This window comes from Chiloscyllium punctatum, chromosome 6 (assembly GCF_047496795.1).
Source record: "Chiloscyllium punctatum isolate Juve2018m chromosome 6, sChiPun1.3, whole genome shotgun sequence".
Classification (NCBI taxonomy): domain Eukaryota; kingdom Metazoa; phylum Chordata; class Chondrichthyes; order Orectolobiformes; family Hemiscylliidae; genus Chiloscyllium; species Chiloscyllium punctatum.
Window position 1 is genome coordinate 124,511,646 of NC_092744.1, and position 20,913 is coordinate 124,532,558.

Genomic DNA, 20,913 nt, shown 5'->3' on the forward strand with positions numbered 1-20,913 from the left:
GCTACCGGGGTTAAATTCTGGATGAACAGTCGAGTGAGTTAACCGAGGCCATTGCCTGGCCCACTGACAACTCCCTCATCCGTGAGTGCTGATCCCAGTGCACCGTCTTCGTGACCGTGGTTTCATCGTGACACCTTCCTGCACTCTGGTGATAGCTCTCCATGTGATGTCTGTCACCGTGAGGGTTTAATTGATGCCAGTGACTGCAGCTTTGCAGTTACTCAAGACCCTGAGCCAACAGATTTCTCCACTCCAGGGAGACGAAGTAGCACAGGCCAGGGACGGAGACTGGGATATTCCAGATCTTTGTGGGGCTCAGTGCCATTCTCCATGTGTAACCCTCACTGCATCAGTCTAATTTCCCATTCTCTCTATTTCTCTGTCTCCTGTAGGTAATCAGGATGTTTTTGACTCAGCAGAATTCCCAATTCCTGTTTCGTTCATCACTACACTGAAGATATTTGGTCAGCCAGAGAGAAGGAGAGAGAGAGATCTGGAGCCTTCAGTAAATTCTGCAGATAGGTAAGATCACTCACAGTGAACCGAGCAGAGTGCATGTAAGATATCGAACTTTGGTCTGGAAGACATGACATCGATACAGTGTTGAAGCACGAACATCTGTGCATGATGGTTTCCAGGCTCAATCCCCACCCTCTTGTTTACTTTCATCACTGCTGAACTGAGCCTTCCCATGTCAATATGGGAAGTTGACAGTTATCAATCCAGGTCTGTGCTGTCTTAGTGAGAATCAGTACAACAGAGGGGAAAGCAGGCCTCCCCTAAGGAGATGGCATTGAAACCTGGGATCCTTCTGTTCTATATTCCCGCTCACGCTGTCTCTTGTCATGTGATAGAGTCATACAGCAAGGAGACATACCTTTCGGTCCAACTCATTTGCGCCAGTGTCTTGAATACTTGTACTTCCCAGAAAATTTCATGTTTCTATAACCTCCACCCTCCCATATTCCCACTGTATATTTCAAATCTACTCCAATGCTGACGACTCTCCCTATGTGTAAATTGCTTCAGTTTCGGTAACATGCCCAATCTCAATAATCTCATTCTGCACTCGGTACAATAATGCCTATTTCTGTACTCTTGAACAATACTTACAGTGCCTCCGTCTCTATTAAATCCTCCAGCCTGGACCAAGATACCCACCTGTCTACCTTCCTCAAGCCTCAGGAGAACATTATATCACTGTAACGTTCTGCAGGCCCAATAACGCACCTGCCTCCTGGCCTGCAGCACCACACGATCACAGTAACCTTCTTCCATCCCTACCGCGCTCCTTATCAATATAAACACCTCCAAACACTTTTCAAACAACAACAGCACTCCACATTTCTGTTTGCTCCTCCACTCCCTACATCCCTCTCAGCACCTCAAACACCCTCTCTTTGTGTAATTCTGCAATTTGGGGCAGCCCGGTGACTCAATGGTGAGCAATGGTGCCTCACAGCGCCAGGGACCCAGGTTCGTTGGGTGACTGTCTTTGTGGTGTTTGCACATTCTCCCTGTGTCTGTGTGGGTTTCCTCTGGGTGCTCCGGTTTCATCCCACAGGCCAAAGATGTACAGGACAGGTAAATTGGCCATTCTAAGTTGCCCATAATGTTTGTTGCAATGTCAGAGAGAAGTGGGTTTGGGTGGGTTACTCTTTGGAGAGTTGTTGTGGACTTGTTGGGCTGAAGTACCTGTTCGCATGATGAAGGGAATCTAATCTAAACTCTCCCTCTGTGTTCCATATTACTGTCCCTAAATATATACATCTATCCATAAACAGCCCCAAACTCTTCAAACCTCCGAGTCTCTGTGAGCTCCCACTGCTCCCTCCTTAACTGTGTAAACGTTTCCATTCTTGGAACACTAAAAATGTGAACATCCTGCTATCCTCCCCATCTGCGTAATCCTCTCAGGTCCCTGTAAAACCCCCGATCTGTGGAACCAACTCCAATGCTTGTGACTCCCCCGATCAGTTTCTACAAGACTTACTATCTCTTTTACATCCTCCCGTCACTATCACCAGCCCTGTCAATGTTCGCTCCTCTGGTCCCCCCATCAACTAATCATCTCCATAACCTTCTCCAGCTCTTACACCCCTATCTGTATAAACGTTACACTCCTCTACAACCCCTAAAGCAGAAACCTCCTCCAGTGTGTGCAATGCTCCCTATCTGTGTTCGTGTCTCCAGTCTGTATTGCTGTTCCTGTCTCTGTAAGCTCTGACAGATTGTCCAGCTTTCCAGTCCAATTAATTTCCAGAACCTCAGCATCCGACATCAACAAATGTTTTCATTAACTACAGCCTTTCTTATCTCTGTTCGTTCCTCAATTCCATACAACTTCATAATCTCTGTAAATAGCACCATTCCAAAAAATACTCCCTGTCTGCGCAAACTACCCCAATCCTATAGTGAGAAGCCTCACTGCCCTTTTGATCACCTGTGGCCCCTTCAGATCCCCATGTATCTTTCCTGACTCCATTGAATACAGCCCATCTCATGTTATAGCTCCTCGAAATCATCTGTTTCTCACCATCTCTGTGATATTCTTCAGTTACTGCAATTCTCATTCTTTATCTCCGGATCTTCCAATCCCCCTGATCGATGTCAGGTTACTGATCCCTTGCAGCATGTTTAATACCTGCAGCAGCCTCCAACTCTTCAATACTTCCTGTCGCTGTAACCTCCGCAAATACTACAGCTCACTGTATTTGTAATATCTTCCAGTATCTGCAACCCTGTTGATTTCTGTAACCTTCTCCAAAACAGCACTCCACATCTCTGTGTAACTGATGGGAATGCTGCAAACCTGCCTTTACAGTCCTCACTAACTCTCTGAACTCCTGCTGCCCTATTACCCTCAGTATCTCTGGCTCCTCCAATCCCTACACTTCTCCCAGGCTGAGTGAGCTTTTCCAGCCACTTCAACCCTCCCTATCTCACTCACTCCTGCTACTTCAATTATTGTCCATGTCAGTGTAATTCCCAGCTCCAACAATCCTCCCGGTCTCTATAAACTCCTGCAGCTCCAACTACCACCCCTATCAGTGTAATCTCCAGTCCGTCCAACCCTCCCTTTCTCTATAAATTCCTGTAGCTCCCAATACCATCCAATCTGTCTAATCCACATTGCCTATAACCCTCCCTTTCTCTAAACACTTCTGTAGCTCCAACTAGCACTGTGTAATCTCTCGTCCCTATATCCCTCCTGATCTCTGTAAATCCTTCAGAATTGATAACCCTGTAACTCTCCTTGACATCTTTCAGCCCGACAACCGATCTGATCTCTCATCACCAACAGTGATCTCAAACCACCCGAACTCTGTAACATCCTCCAGTCTCTCCAACCCAGCTTTTCTCTGTTATCTTCTCTGGTAACTGTATTCCCCTTTATCTCCGGTTACAGATCCTTTTTCAGGGAAACAATGTCTCAGTACCGAATCTGTAAGAACAAAAGAATCTTTTGTGTATCAATAAATTTTCCTCATTTAATAAATTTTAACGACTGCAAGTTCAACCTTCTCCACCTCTTCTCATCAATATCCCTCCATTTTGAAGAACAGCCTGGTGAACCTTCTCTGGGCTGCCTCTAATGCAAAGACATTTTCCGTCTATATAGGGGACCAAACCTGTTCACCGTATTGTCAGTGTGGGCTGACTGGAGTCCTTTATATTTATTACAAGGTTCCCCTATTTTTATTCTCCTTTCCCTTTGAAATCAATGCCAGCATTCCATTTACCTTCTCTATGACCTGTTGTCCCTCTATTCAACATTTCTGAGATTTATACACAAGGATTCCCACATTACTCAGTGGTGGTGCTTTCTGCGGTTGATCTGAAACCAAGAGGTGACAGCGATAATCAGGAAAGTGCTGGAATGTATGGTAAAAGATATGCCAGAAATGCTAACTGCACACTTAGAAACCCATGCAATAAGCGCAGTCCAAAAGACCATCATGTATAGGGGTATAATTAGGCCATCCATTCCATCAGGTCTATTCCATTATTCGAATATGGATGAATTGATTCTCAACACCATTCTCCCATTTACTCCCTGTAACCCTTGATCCCCTTACTCCTCAAGAACCGAGCTATCTCGGAGTTAGATACACTGAATCACTGAGCATCCACAGCCCCATGAGGCAGTGAGTTCCACAGGTCCATCACCCTCTGGCTGAATAAATTCCTCCAAATCTACCAAAGGGTCATCCCGTCACTCTGAAGCAGTGCCCTTGGACCCTAGACTCTCGTACTAGTGGAAACATCCTCCCCACGTCCGTTCCATTCAGGCCCCTCAGTATTCTGTAAGTTTGAATGAGGTTCTGCCGCCCCCTCTGAAACTTCATCAAGTACAGACCCAGAGACTTCACCTGGTCCTCATATGGCACGAATTTCATCCCTGGGATACTTCTTGGAAACCCATTTCTCGTACCCCTTCACATCCTTTGTCCAGACTCTGAATGATTACCGTGTAGAGTGTAGTCCCAACACTGACCCCGTGGAGCTCCCTTCATCACCAATTTCCATCGTGAAAAAGACCCCTTTCTTCACACTCTCTGCCTTGTGCGAATCAGAGAAATCCTCTCTCCATGTTAAGCATGTTGTTCTGAAACGGAGATTTTATTTCACACCCACTGCTGGATTTATTTTTCTTTCTGGCTGTAAACAGCAGAGTTTCACCATTACCTGCCGATCTGTAATTCCCTGGAGAAGGTGGTGGGGAGCTGCCTTCCTGACCCACTGCAGTCCTTTGGGTGTGGGGACAGACACAGTGCTGGGAGGATGGAGCGTGTATTGGAGGGTACCTTGGAAATACTGGTGTTCCCGTGCACCCGGAGCTCCTGTCCTTCCTGGGTGTAGTGGTTCCGGGTTTGTGAAGTGCTATTGAAAGACCCTTCCTGAGTGACCTCAGTGCTACTTGTAGATCTTTTATTCATTCATGAACATGAGCTTTGTTGGCTGGACCAGCGTTTATTGTTGATTTGGAGTTGTCCCTGAGAAGGTGGTGGTGGGCTACCTTCCTGAGCCACTGCACCAGCCGTTGGAGCTGTTTTTTTTTATCTGTGTCCCATCCAGCAGGCGCTACAACACTCCTCATGTCTCTAACTGCAGACAGACAATGCAGCTCTCCCTTTCATAACTGACATCCTCCTCGCCTTATAAATCTGACAATTCCTCATAATATCTCACCTCCTCCATTCACATCTGTGCCTGAGATCTCTAAAATTTCTTTAATCTTGTTTAAACATCTGATCGCCCAAACTCTCTCCTTTTTAAAATTTGTACCCCTTCAGTTTTTGTAACTCTTCATATCACTGTAATCAATGGCAGCACAGATTCCCTTCCTTAAATCTCTATAATTACAATGGTTGTGTGTGTAAAATTGACACTTTTCATCCTCCTTATCCATCTCAGGACTTCCAGCCCCCACAATCCCACTATTTGGAATGCTCCCATTCTCTGCACCTCCTCATTTCCTGAGGGTCTTTGAAAACCATCAGTACCCAAAGGTTTATATTACCCCCAGTAACTGCAAGTCTTCTCACTCTGTCACATCCAAGTCTCCAGGACCAGTCAACACTTGCGGATGTCAATTTGCATTTGTTGAAGTCTGCACATCTCTGTTCGCAGGTCTGAAAAAGCCCTTTAGGCTCTACAAAGCTCCGTCATGAACAAGCTACCATCTTTCTATTTCCTTTGCCTTCTTCGATGTCTGAAACTCTCACTGTCTCTTCAGTAAACTTCTTTAGTTGCTGCAGGTCTGCCTTGCTCCCCACATAACCTGTTCCATCCCATATAGCTTGCTCAATCACTGTAACACCATCTGCTCTGTCTAATCCTCCTCGTTTCCACTGTTTTCCAGGCACAACAGCGATACTATAATAGAGCAGTGTGGAATGGGACGTTATAAATCTCAGCTGAGGCTTGAGGCCTAACATTGCCTGGGAGTCACAAAGGGAGGGAACCTGAGTGAAAGCAGCACAAAGCGGAAGAATATACATCAGCAACGAGGATCAAGGCTGACTAGGACTTGGAGTTGGGGAAACAGCAGAGCAGGAGGCATAAAATCAGCACTGAGCCACAGAGGGAGTGACTGTGTGAGGGAGAAACTTGGAGCAGAGGCTTGAGGCTAACTCACACCTGGGAGTTAGAGGCAGCAAAGTGGGAGGATATAAATCAGAACTGAGGATCGAGGCCTAATTGTGCCTGGGAGTCAAGAGACGGTGACCCTGTGAGGGAGTGGAGTGGAGTGGGAGCTGGTGGATTACACGTACCTGGGAATCAGAGTGACGGTGACCCTTTGAGGGAGCAGAGTGGATGGGAATTGGAGGATTACACGTACCCGGGAATCACAGAGACGGTGACCCTGTGACGGAGTGGAGTGGAGTGGGAGCTGGAGGAGTGCACGTACCTGGGAGTCACAGAGACGGTGACCCTTTGAGGGAGCAGAGTGGATGGGACTTGGAGGATTACACGAACCCGGGAATCACAGAGACGGTGACCCTGTGAAGGAGTGGAGTGGAGTGGGAGCTGGAGGAGTACACGTACCTGGGAGTCACAGAGACGGTGACCTTGGAAGGGAGCCGAGTGGATGGGACTTGGAGGATTACACGTACCTGGGAGTTATAGTGACTGTGACCCTGTGAGGGAGTAGGGTAGAGTGGGAGCTGGAGGATTACACGTCCCTGGGAGTCACAGAGACGGTGACCCTGGGAGGGAGCAGAGTGGAGTGGAGCTGGAGGATTACACGGACCTGGGAGTCACAGAGACGGTGACCCTGTGAGAGAGCAGAGTGGAGTGGGAGCTGGGGGATTATACGTACCTGGGAGTCACAGAGATAACTTTCTGCTGCTGGGACCTGCCTGCACTGAGTTTGACAGAAGTGCAAGAGCCATCACAGAAAAGGCTGTAAGTTCATTGGCTGATAAATACACCGCTATAAGCAACTGTACGTTAATTGCTACAAGTTAGCAAATTTATTTTTTCAACTTCTGAAATCAGGGTTGAACACAGAAATAAGAGGGCGGAGTGCAATTCTGAGCTAGTATAGTAAATTTCCCTCAGTAAGCCACAGTTGAATAAGGGACTTTACCATATTGTTATTTCCCTGATGTTAACTTCATTCTAAGTAATTAGTTAAGTTCTCTCGACATGTTGCATTTCACGACATGGCAAGACATATTTGTCAGGTGGAAAATGTATTCTGTTACATTGGGAAGTCATAGCCCCTGCTGATGTCCTGGATGAACACTGGGTCTTTGAGCTCAGACAGTGACTAGAGACTGTGTAATGCTTGAGAGTTAGGGGGATAGCACACACACAGAGCAGATCACACTGCAGACATGACGGCCTGGAATACGGAAGGGAATAGGGGACTAGGCAGTTGAAGAGAAACAGTCAGGGAATCCAAAAATAGCCTGATGTGTCCTTCCCAATTAAGTTTCCCAGTTTGGAAGCTGATGTAGGTGTTGGCTGATCAGGTGAGTGTAGTCAGAGCCATGTCTGTGGTACCACAAGCAGCCTAAGTGTACAGGAGAGGAAGGAGGAGCAAAAGGCACTGGGGAGACAGGAAATTGAAGAAGATGTCAGCATGTATATAATTCCAGGATAGTGGGGTTACAAATGTCACTGTGTCTGCAGGACATTCGTCCGAGGGCCAGTGAGCAGTCAAATGTCATGTCCAAGTTGGTCGGAATGACCTGGGTAGGAAGGGTGAAGTGGTCTGGGCATCAGAATTTAGGGAGCTAGGTGGATGGTTACAAGCGGGACCTCAAATGTGGCAATCCCTGGAATACTCCCAGTGCCGTGTCCAAGTGAGAACAGAACTCGGAGTTTTAGGTCGATGACAGTGTGATAGGAATGATGATGCAGCAGGAAGGGTTTAAGATTTCTGGGAAATTGGGACTGGTTCTGGGGAAGGCAGCAACTGTACAAGCTGGATGGGCTAACGTGACAGAGCTGGGACTAAATGTCATATGGGGTGTGTGGAAGGGGGTGAAAATAACTTGGTGTGTGCTTAGGATCCAAAAAAGAATCGTAGAGGAACCTACCAGGATTCTCAAAATAATGGGAGATGCAGTTGGTACTAATTTACGGCAACAGGTTTATCAGTGGAAGATGGAGTAAGAAGTAAAGCCTTAATCTGAGGTACTCTGCATAGACATGAATACTCGGAGTGTGGGGAGTTCCAGATGCAGATTGGTGTGTGGAAATCTGATGGACTGATCACCGAGAGCTGGCTCAAGAATGGCAGGACTGGGTGCTAATAATTGCTGAGTATAAAGGATTCCAAAATGATAGAAGGGAAGGGAAAGAATGAAGGTCGAAGTATTGATTTAGATTAGCGTTAGTTAAGGAGTCCAAGAGACAGACGATCCGTCCAAGGACAGAATGAATTTGGCTGGAGCTACAGAACAAAAAGTGTACAATTACACTGTGAGGTACAGTCTGTCGGCCAGAAACCAATGAAATGATGGAGAAAATAAATATGCAGGGTCATTTCAGAGCGATGACAATACTCCAGATTAGTTCTACCGAGAAACTTAATTTATCCAGATATAGACAGAGATACTGGTGGTGAAGAGTCACGTGGGGCAAGTGTTCCAGGAATACATGGAAGAGAGCTCACTGCAGGAGTATGTGTCCAGCCCAGGAGAGCCCAAGAGACCTGCAATTTGGGAAAGAGGTGGTGCAAGTGGATCCACTGTCGGTAGGGGATGGTTTTGGGGCACCGCGATCATTTTATTGTAAAGTTCAAGATGATGGTTGAGAACGTAATGCAATCATTGAGATGGAGAAACATTAGTTGATTGAGAGCAGCCTTCAATGGGGCAAGAATGAAGCTGGGAACTTTTCAATAAGGCCTGTGAAATGGTAACTTTAAATAGTGTGAACCCAGTCAGGTTGAGCTGGGATTGTGGAGATGGGGCTGCAGTGTAATCACGACTGAGAATAGCAAATTTACCAAATTTGTGGAAATCTAACACGCTTTTCATTGCACCACAAAGTCTGTGAATTTGAACCACACCAGAATTGGAGTTTAGTTTAGTTTTCAGCAGAATTATTGATTGTTGTGCTGATTCATCACCAATTCCTGTCTTCTGGGGTTCTTGTCCCTGCAACTGACCAGAGGCAATTCCTTACCTTCTTGGTTGTGAGTTTTTACGGAATCATGATCAGACCAGAACCAGATGCTCACTCGCAAAACCTGCAAATTTCGTGCAGAAACCCATTGTCTCTAAACACATTTCCCTCCCAAATGCACAGAAATGTTCGATTGCTTAAATGTCTTTATCCCGTTCTGTGGCAGGATGTTATGGATGAGCTGGGAAAAGACATTGACGTGTTTGGTCAGCCATGATGATATCAAACGGTGTTTAGGACAGTGTTTGGAATAGCCTCCTCCTGTTCTTGTCTTTCTGTGCTGTTTCTTACAGAAGGTTTTCAAAATTAACCTGATGGGGGCAATGTGAATCTACACTACGGAATATCAAAGTCCTCCCCTTTACCCCACCGCTCTCACAGCCAGAACAAACAGCTCGTATTGCTGCTTTAGATCAGACAGCGAAGGATTCTCTCAGGTGCTCTGTCAGACTGCATGCTCCTTCACACAGGTTTCCAACTGGGTACATGGAGCAAGCAAACGTGTGGATATTGGGATTCAGGAACAGATTTCCGTTCTGCTGGGCTGCAGTTCTGGTCACGTGAATTTCTGTCATGCTGAGACTTTCTGTGTATTCTTCCTACTTTACGATTTTAACTGTAATTGATTTTTGTTATTGCATAATATTCTTACATCTTCAGTATTCATGCAAACTTTGCAACGTGTTCTTGGATGTAGGAATAGTGAAGATTATTACTGAACGCAAAATATTTCATGTTACCTGTATGAATTTTCAGAAGTAATTTGGTGAAGTTTCATTGATTCGAATTCTGTGCCGAATGAAGCCGATCGAAGGAAAAGCCCTGCGACAGCGGCAATGTAACATTGTCTGTAAGCAACGCAGGAACCAACAGAAACCCATTTTGCAATGTCGTGTATTTTTTTCACATTTTTTGTGTCCCTTTTGTATCCTTTTCGTGAACCTGAAACTTCAATAATCACAGGTTCATGTCAGTTTCACCTTGTCTGCAATAGCTTTAATTTCAGAACCAGACAATTCAGGGAAATGAAGCAGGGTGAGTGACTGAGGTAACAGTGGGGAAGTACATCACCACCAAAGATCCCACAGTGTTGTGGTTCAGTTGTTAGTAGTGCTGCCTCAACAAGTTGTGAAATTCGATTCCAGCCTCGGTGGACTCTCTGTGTCGAGTTTGCACATTCTCCCGTGAATGTGTGGATTTTCTCCGGGTGTTCCAGTTTCCTCTCACAGTCCAAAGGTTGTGCAGGTCAGGTGAGTTTGTCATTCTAAATTGCCCATAGTACATTTCTCAGAGGGGAAATGTTTCTGGTTGGGTTACTCTTCGGAGGGTTGGTGTGTATATTTGGGTCCGAAGCATCTGTTTCCATACTGTAGGGAATATAATAATCACAGCAAAACTAGAGCAGTTGAGTTACAGTTCCCAAGGTACGTGAAGGTCACATGACAGGTTCGCTGTCTGCGGCTCCAGTCACGCAATTCGTCAGCGCCGAATACTCAAAGATGCATAACATGCCAAGGTTGTAAGTTCAATGCTTATCTAAAGATGCTGTTACTGATATTTACCAGGGATTATTGAAGCATCAGACTGAAGCGCAGTTGGAAACAATGTTGAGTAAAGTAGCATTTGCTTGGAAATTCCAGTTTCTGACGTGGGGAAATATTTTGCCTTTGTTAAATATGCCAATTATTAACAGAAAATCTGCAAATATTCCCCAGGTGAATATCCATCTATGTATAGAGAACCAGAGGTGAAGTTTTAGCATGATGACCTTACTAAAATTGCTGACCCAGCACTGGATTACATCCTGGGAAAGTCTGTATAAATCGTTTCACATCATTCAATTTCCGGCAAGCTGCACAGCTCATTCAATCAATCGAAAGTATTAGATTTAACTCCTTGTGGAGTTTGACTGTTGTCAGTAAACCTGGTAAAGGATCTGGGCAAGTAGTTTTGCTGTTGGGAGGAACAAAGGGTCCATCTGGAATAAGGTTGAGTCTTAACGCAGGATTTTTCAAGCGGAGATAAAAGAGTATTAAATGGACTCACTCCCCTTTCGGTTGATTATGACCAAATGTTCAAAACAATAGATAGCAATGACAATGATGTTTTACAACAACAAGCCAAATCTTGCTTACTAGAGTCACCACAGTATTACAGACCAGGTGAGGGAGGGACATGATGATCCTTGTGGAAACCTGAGACAGTGAGAGAATTAATCCCACGCTGTTGGTCTCATTTTTCTCATAAAGCAGTTAGTCAGTGGACTGAGCTTACTGACTTCCATTCAATGCAGAGCTAAACCAAACAGCTCAGTGCATTTACAGTAGTAAATATTTCATGTCGAATGAGTTGCTGCACCTTCCAACTCCACCAGCTCTTCTTATACTTAACATTTTCACTTGCAGGTGTTATGCAATTTCCTTCCTATTAATGTTAACCAATTCGAGAATGTTTTCATTTTGCATCTCCATCCAGGAAGTCCAGAATCACTGTCGCTGTTTAATTCTCCCTGTGGCTGCGTGGGTTTGCTCAGGGTGCTCTGGTTTCCTCACACAGTCCAAACATGTGCAGGTTAGGTGAATTAGCTGTGTTAAATTGCCCGTACTGTTAGGGGCAGGGGAAAATGTAGCTGAATAGGTCTGGGTGGATTGCGCTTCAGCGGGTCAGTGTGGACTTGTTGCTGAACAGGGCCTGTTTCCAAACTATAAGTAATCTAATCTAATCGAAGGTAATCTAATATAATTCATTCCTTGTCTGCTTGCATTCGTTTTTCAAATATTCTTTAATCAGCTCGTAAAATGATTCTATTTCTCAAAATTCATCTCCGAATTCAATAACTCTCAGAATAAAAATACCTACTCCAAACTTCTTTCTCATGTCCCGATGGGTTTGAAGTTCTAACGTCTAGTTTCCACTCATCTAAATGACGGAATTTCCCTCGTGTTTACTCGTAACAACTTCACATCAGCTGGATAACCTCTCTTCCGACACAACTAAGTATTTCCTGATTTCTCCCGCATTATTCCTTATTCAATGCTACCATCACTATAAACCCCCTCTTTTCGTTTCTAGTGGCTTTATCTACCAGTAAACCTCATTTCCATCGTTTATAACGACATGGTAGCATGGCCGTGTCATTCCTAACGTCTTTATAGTCCAGGAAACACTGCCCGTGTCTTTCATCATGTCTTTATATCCCTGTATATTTCAACCTGAGAAAGGATGCTGGGTCCAATTCAATGAATGAAAACTCACCACTAAGCTATGCAAACTTATAACCGACACAGGAACGGTAGAAACAATTTCAATTACAGCTGAATCGATTGGTTGTAACAGAATCGGATCAAATCCTAGTCACATACATGACTGTTGTTCTTATAGTTATTTGTTCTCTACGTGTGCTGAAGTAACACAGTGAGGGATCAATTACTATTGCCAGTCATACTTAAGCGGTTGGGTGTGAAATGCTGACGTTGTGAGATCAGAGAAGTCTGTATTGACATAGAACATTCACTGTTCGAATATCAGTCTTAGGAATTAGACAGAGAGCGATTTTGAACGAAATTTGAGCAGGGAAGTTTACTCCATGGCGTAACACCAATTTGTGTGGTTACTTTGTTGTTTACCTCATTTGTGTGTTTTGCCTCTTTGGGGATTTTGAAGTTATCCTCTCTATACAAAAGTTCCGTGCTTTTGCACCATTATACAAAAGATGCAGTACAATACCACCCAACGCTGTTTCGGTCAACTTGCACAGATATTGACCGCTGGAAACAGCACTGTGCACTCTTCTCGAGTCTGGAAAATAATTTGCTGCATTCCCGCTCTTATGGCTCTTTTCATTACATCGGTTTCTGTTCGTCAAGGAATCCAATTCAGCAGATCTTGTCACTGAGTCATTTCTTTGTATGTGTTCAGATCATGTGAGCAGAATATCACAGTCCATAACCCAGAAGTCAGACCATACTCAGGGAACCGTACTCTGCTCTTGATCATTTCATGAACATCAGGGAGAAATATCAATGCTCTTCAAAATTTAATAACCTGTTTTTCAGAAGCAAGATAATCAGTTCCAGGTTTCTGCTTTTGTTGTCACAAGGACCAAGATTGTAAATGCTGGAACCAGTTGAGACTGTCAGCTCTCCCACATCCATTTTCTCCCCAGGAAGTGTTCACTTGATGGTCTGAATTGGATTCTTCTAAAAAGAAGAATCTTTTTATCCATTGATTTCTGGTTTATGGGCCCACTAGGCTCCCTCTGGGCCTCTGTACATCGCGCTGACGACAGCATTTTCCCGCAGTCTTCCGTTTTTTTTGGAGAAAGTACCTTCGAGGATGACATCAAAAGATGTTCACTATTACTGTGTGATACTCCACCAATGGAGACAGCTCTATCAATGGAGGCAGCTCAGTCCGCTGGGATGGGATAATTTCTGCAGTGTGTCCTGCGGATCAGATACAGTGCACAGATCATACAGAGTGAGAGCGCTCGAAAAGGCCAATTGGTCACTCGTACCTGTGTCAGCTCGGGAGTTACAAAATATGGGTTAAAGCGGAAACACTGGGGATTGGATCATGTTTCAAGTGTTTACGTGAGGCAGGAAGCAGAAAGAGATACACTGTGAAGCGACTGGGATCTGACGACAGGAGCAGCAAATAGGTTGTACAGCGCAGAGGAGAGCTTTGAAGTATTGAATTCTGATTGATGGGCCGATCATGCTTTCACTAGACCACGCTACTACAGTTGATAATATGTCAGTGTCTCTCGGAATTGTGATGTCACATGCAAATATCACCGTTACACTGCAGGAAATTCCTTTTTCCAATATGACAACAGTCTGTATGTAAAATAGCTTAAATATTTAATTCTTTCTCATCAATGATTCCACTCCATCTCAGTGTATTGTATTGTCTTCTTTCCAATTTACCTGTTATTGTGCCTGCACTGAAGTTGATTTGCACCTTCTGCATGTCTTTTACAGTCTGGGTGATATGATGCATCTGTACTGATCCACCTTCTGACAGTATTTTCCACTTCACTTCAGCCCGCACTAACGTCGGTATCCGATACCATTCCCGTTGTCTGGGTGTTAAGTGCTCGTCTCAGATCCAGCCTGCCCTCACCCAAAATAACGCAAAACTCAGACACACTGTGATCAATGCAATCCAGGGACATCTTCACTCCGAGGTCATTGATTATTCCTGCAGAAAGTTCGGACAGCAGATGCTAGAGATAAGAGTCTGGAGTGTGGTGCTGGAAAAGCACAGCAGGTCAGTCAGCATCTGATGAGCAGAAGAATCCACGTTTCAGGAATAAGCCCTTCAACAAGAATAAGACTTGTGAGTCGGGACTGAGAGATAATTGGAAGGGATTTGGGGATGGGGGGATGGGGGAAAGCGGTGGTTGGATGAAGGTGAGGCAGAAGATGATAGTTCAGAAGGAGCAGTGATGTAATGGGTCCAGAGGGCGGTGACAAGTTTGAGGCTTGGGACTTGGGGCAAGGGAAACGAGGAAACTGTTCAAATCCACACTTATCCCGTGAGTGACAGAGTCACAAGGCGCAATATATGGCGTTCGTCCTCCAGGTATTGGGTGGTCCTGGTTTTGCGCTGAAGGAGGCCCAGGACCTGCACTTTTTGATGGAGTGGGAAGGGGGAGTTGAAGTGTTCAGTCACTGGACGGTGAAGTTGTTTGGTGCGGGTGTCCCAAAGATGTTCTCTGAAATGATCTGCAAGAAGGTGTCCTGTCTCCCTGCTGTCGAGGAGACCATTCTGGATTCAACAGATGCAGTAGATGACATTGTAAGTTGTACAGGTGAATTTCTAACTGAAGTGGAAGGATCCCTTCGGGCCTTAGACGGAGATGAGTGGAGTGGTGTGGGAGCTGCTTTTACCCTTCCTGCGGTGGCAGGGAAAGATGCCAGAAGTGGGGTGTGTGTTTATTGGGGGTTGTAGACCTGACTAGGGGTTCGTGTATGAAATGGTCTTTTCAGAATGCTGATAGGGGTGTGGAGGGAAATATATACCTGACAGTGGGGTCTGTTTGGAGATTGCAGAAGTGGTGGAGTCTTATATGATTTATGCTGAGTTTGGTGGGGTGAAAGTTGAGGACCATGGGATTCTGTCCTTGTTGCGGGAGGGGTGGGGTTTAAGGGCGGTTGTGAGTGAAGTGGAGGAGATGCACTGGCGGGCATCGTCAAACACGTGGGATGGATACCAACTTGGACTTTCTGAGGTGGAATTGGTCATCCTGGGAAAAAATGCCCGAGAGGCGGAGGAATTATGAATAAGGGATTCTGTTTTTACACGAGGTGGGGTGGGAGGAGGTGTCGTATTGTTAGCTGTGGGATTCGGTGGGGTTGTAATATATGTCTGTCATTGGTCATTCCATAAATGGAAGGGAGTTGCCAAGAAGATGCAGGTGAATTTGAGGTCGGGGTGAAAGGTGTCGGTTGGTGAACTGTTCAACCTCCTCGTGGGAGCACGAAGTGACGCCCAACACATTCATCAATGTAGCAGAGGAACAAGTGGAGAGAGGTGCGAGAGTAACTGCGAAAGACGGATAATTCCACATATTTGACAAACAGGCAGGCAGGCATAGCTCGGTGACATGTGGGTGCCCATGGCTACCCCTTTGGTCTGGAGGAAGTGGGAGGATTGGAAGGAAAAGTTGTTGAGGGTGAGGACCAGTTCAGCCAGCTGGATGAGGGTGTCGGTGGAAGGGTACTGGTTGGGATGGGGCGAGATGAAGAAACAGAGGGTTTGGAGACTTTCGTCATGGCAGATGGATGTGCAGAGGGACTGGATCTCCAAGGTGAAGATGACGCGTTGTCGACTTGGGAAATAAAATTCTTTAGTGAGATTAAGTACATAAGTGGTGTCACAAACGGAGGTGCGAATTTCCTGGACTGGGGAGACAGGAAGGTGTTGAGGTAGGAAGAGATGAGTTGGGTCAAACAGGCGCAGGAGGAGACAGCAGGTCTTCGGAAGGAGGTAGAATCGGGCAGTGTGGGGTTCATGGACAATGAGGTTGAAGGCGATGAATGGGAGATTCCCCAAACGTGTTGAAATTGTGATGGTCTGGGAGATTATGTCATATCCTTTCATGCATGTGCGACGAGGTGGCCGAGAGGTTAAGGCGATGGACTGCTAATCCATTGTGTTCGGCACGCGTGGGTTCGAATCCCACTCTCGTCGCTATTTTCGGATTATCACACTGTCTTATTGGAATTGGAACTCCAATGGCTAGTTTATCTGCATCGACCAGATTATAAAACCTCAAAGAATAATTTGAGACTGATGCCTTAACTTAACGAAATGTAGACTGAAATGGGATAATGAAAAGGAAAGCGATTTTCTGTTCCAAGTCAAGTTGCTGTGAACGTTAATCTTATGAAAGAGATCCAGGGAAACCAAATAACGAGAGATGCGATGTGCATCTTTAATGCTATGGGATTCTTAATGAATGTTTTGTCACATGAAATCTGAAGCAGGTTCGGTAGAAGTGATTCATCTTGGTGATAAGAGAACAGAGAGACACCACAAAATAACAGAGATATTTCAAAAGGTGCAGGGGGTGGGTGTAACGGCACAGAAAACTGGCTGTAAATGCACAGTAGAGAATTGCCGATGTGGGTGCCGTGATTGGCATGGACAGACTTACACATTGATCTCGCCCTTTCCCCCTTGCTCTTGCCATTGATGAAGGTTGGATATAAGACACAGATAAACACAAGATGTGGGAAGCAAGCTCCCTCCAGTTGAACTATGGAGAAGTCAGCATGTTAACTGCAGGAAGTGAACGTAAAATGTTGATCAATAACCACAGATTAATGCAGCATAAACATCTAAAGTGTCTTTAAACGAATGTCATTAACAGACGTTTCGTTCTAATACCTAACATGGCTTTCATGGGAAACCAAGTCTCAGAAACTTGATTGTGTTTTTTGAAGATGTAACAAAGAAGATTGATGAGGGCAGAGTAGAAGATGTGATCTATATGGACTTCATGGAGGACTGATTAGGAAGGTTAGATGGAATAAAGGGAGAACCAACCACTTAGATACAGAACTAGCTCAAAGTTAGACGACTGAGGGTGCCAGTAGAGCGTTGTTTTTCAGACTGGAAGCCTGTGACCAGTGGAGTCCCACAGCGATCGGTGCTGGGTCCTCTACTTCTTATAATTTACATAAATGATTTGGATATCAGCATAAGAGGTACAGTTAGTAAGTTAGAGATGACACCAAAATTGTAGGTGTAGTGCACAACGAAGAGGGTAACATCAGATTACAACAGGATCTGGCCATATGGGCCAATGGGCTAAGAAATGGCAGATGGAGTTTTATTCGCATAAATGTAAGGTGCTGCATTTTGGGAAAGCAAATCTTAGCAGGACTTATACAAATAAGGATAAGGGCTTGGGAATGTTGCTGAAGAAAGAGACCTTGGAGTGTAGGTTCATAGCTCCTTGAAAGTCGAGTGGCAGGTAGATCGGAAGGGAAGAAGGCCTTTGCCATGCTTTCCTTTATTGTTCAAAATATTGAGTGCAGGAGTTGGGAGGACATGCTGCGGCTGTACAGGGCATTGGTTCGGCCACTGTTGGAATATTGCGTGCAATTCTGGTCTCCTGTCTGTTGGAAAGATATTGTGAAACTTGAAAGGGTTCGGAAAGGATTTCCAAGAATGTTGCCAGGTTGGAGGATTTGAGCGTTAGGGAGAGTCTGAACAGGCTGGAGCTGTTTCCTCTGGTGCAGTGGAGGCTGAGGGCTGTCCTTATAGATGTTTACGAAATTATGAGGGGCATGGATACGATAAATGGACAAAGTATTTTCCCTGGAATCGGGGAGTCCAGACTTAGAGGGCATAGGTTTAGTGTGAGAGGGGAAAGATATAAAAGAGACCTAAGGGACAACGTTTTCACACAGACGGTGGTAGGTGTATGGAATGAGCTACCAGAGGATGTGGTGGCTGGTACAATTGCAACATTTTAGAGGCTTTGAATGGGAATATGAAGAGGAAGGGTGTGGAGGGATATGGGCCGGGTGCTGCGGGTGCGACTAGATTGGGTTGGGACATCTCGTCGGCATGGGCAGATTGGACTGAAGTGTCTGTTTCAATGCTGTACATCTCTATGACCACATTTCAAGGTGGATGACAACAATACCAATTTTGTTTTGAAATTGAGATCTACTTCATCATTTTACACAGCGAACAAGTTCAATTTAAATAATACAAATCACATTCACTCACACGGAATAAAACTGTGATTTCATTACAAACATTGTCCTTTTTAAGTAGCAGTTACTTAACATGAAAACTAAGATGTAATTTTTATTGAACTTACGTCAATTAACACCATGATCTTACTTCGGATTGACTGCAATATGCACATGCTAAATAAGGTTTAAGAAAGGAAGAATTTTAGTATGATTCGGTGGTGATGAAAAATAAGATTCGGGTATCATGGGGCGGATATTCCACCAATGGCTCCAGTGGTGGAAATGGTCAGTGGGCATTAATTCTATGATGGTATAGAGGTGTGGGAGCTGTCAGGGATGGGAGCTCCCACCTCATCTGGAGCAGCGTCTGTAGACATGGCCCAGGGAGCATTGTGACATCAGACTGGGATGTCCAACCAACACATGGAGCTGCTTTTATTAACATGGACCAGAGGGAGCATCGGGGCATCAGACTGCGAGATCCAACCTCATTTGGAGCAGCATCTTTTGACATGGACCAGGGAGCTTTGCGAGATCAGTCTGAGAGCTCCACCCTCATCTGGAGCAGCTTTTCATGACATGGAGCAGCAGAGAGCATTGGGACATCAGACTGCGAGATCCAATCTCATTTGGAGCAGCTTCATTTGACATGGACCAGGGAGCTTTGCGAGATCAGTCTGGGAGCTCCACTCTCACCTGGAGCAGCATTTAATGACATGGAGCACCAGGGGGCATTGGGACATCAGAGTGGGAGCTCCAATCTTACTTGCAGCAGCTTCTATTGACATGGAGCAGCAAGGAGCAATGGAACGTCAGGTTGGGAGCTGCAACTCACCTGGTGCAGCTTGTATATACATGGAAGAGGAGGGAGTATTGGGATATTAGGCTGGGGGAAAGGATATTAAACCAATTTAATCTGAAGTAAAACAAGTTTCAACACCTCAGATGGTAATTGATTTATGAAGAATCTGTCGCGGGAAAAAAAAATCTTTAGATATTGAAGACAAGTCTTGCAAATATTCAACTCAGGAACACGCACTAATACAGAAAGAAATGCGAGTGATGTTTCAGGTCTTTGACTTTTCTTTTCTGACCGACTATACCCTGGATTACATGACCAAAAGGACTTTTTCACTCATTTCATGTTACTTATTTCCGGCAAATGGAAGAGGTCATTGACGCAATCTAAATCTGAAAATTGTGGGAAATGCGATATTGTCATTAGGCTGGAGTTTACCTCGAATTATAGTGGAAACGCAGCAAAATAAGTTGAAGTTTCCTCGATCAACAGTGACCTCGTTGATTGGCTGATCAGATTGTGAATGTTAGTTTTATTTGAGGAGAACTTGAAGTGAATAATTGATGGTGATTATCTTTGATTTTTGTTCACCTTGGGAATGTTACTGTTATTGCTCATGTCCTTGGTAACACCACAGCTCGGCAGAGTGTAAAATCTCAGCTGTGCATCTGGCCAGTGTTTCAACCATTCATATACCTGACTACGGATCAGATGGTTATCGGTTCGAAATTTAATTGGCGCAAGAGCGTTGTGGATATTCACAGCAAATCCAAGCTAATTTTATTTGTGACACTGAGGTGGATAATATTTGGAATTTTCATCTCTATGAACGAAAATTATTTCACTGTCTTCGATAAGATAAACATTATCAAGGACAATCAGAGTTAAAAATCCCACAGCACCAAGTTGCATCGAACAGGCGTATTTGGAAGCAACAGCTTCTTCGTCAGATGGTTGACAACTGTTGGACTCTAATCTGACTTTGCGTGATTTTCAAATTTGTCCACCCCAGTCCAACACCAACACATCCAAGTCAGGAGTACCCTCGACACCACGAACGATCGGTTAAAGTCCAGATGATCTTCCAAGATTGCGCATGTTGACACATACATCAAGTTTCTGCAGAAAAACACCCACCAGATGAAGGAACGGCTCCCTGAAAGCTCGTGCTTCCAAATAAACCTGCTGGACTATGCCCTGATGTTGTGTAATTTTTAACTTTGTCTACCCAACTCAAACACTGGCACTTCTATATCATAGAGAACAACAGTCATGTCCCAGCGCTGTCAGAGAAGACAATCCTGAAAGAGCAACGCACATTGTTCATAGGTACGTTTCATTTGCAGAAACCAACCCATTGAATCGCTGCAGCTCCTGTGTATGAAAAGCACAGAAAAGAAATAGCTGAGACTCAGTTTTGACAGTATTTTGAAACTCTTTGGGAAGTGGACTCAGAGGAGAATGAAGGATGAACTGTCCGACTGCGCAGAGAGGAGGAAGGCACTTTTCCCTTCTTTAAAGGGCTGGGGTAGTGACTGATCTCAGGCAGTAAACAGATTCCTGGTAGGCCTGCTCTCTCTGCGTCAGGAACAAGAAGTCCTGATTTCCTGAACGGTAATTAAACCCAGGCCACTCAGTTAAGGCACCGAATACTAACCACTAGATCACTAGGGATGAGGGCAGAAACTGTTGCACCGTTTCTTCATAACACAGTTTTGAAAATTATGTCACTGCAGATATGTTTCCCCT

General features: G+C 44.9%; 1 long non-coding RNA gene and 1 other non-coding gene across 2 annotated transcripts in view; both read left to right on the forward strand.

Moving 5' to 3' along the window:
- LOC140478559 (uncharacterized) overlaps positions 1-20,913 on the forward strand; it is a 728,439-nt gene that overhangs the window by 374,035 nt on the left and 333,491 nt on the right. The window lies entirely within an intron of this gene.
- On the forward strand, positions 16,263-16,344 carry trnas-gcu (transfer RNA serine (anticodon GCU)). The gene has a single exon. It is a non-coding gene; the product is annotated as a tRNA-Ser (tRNA).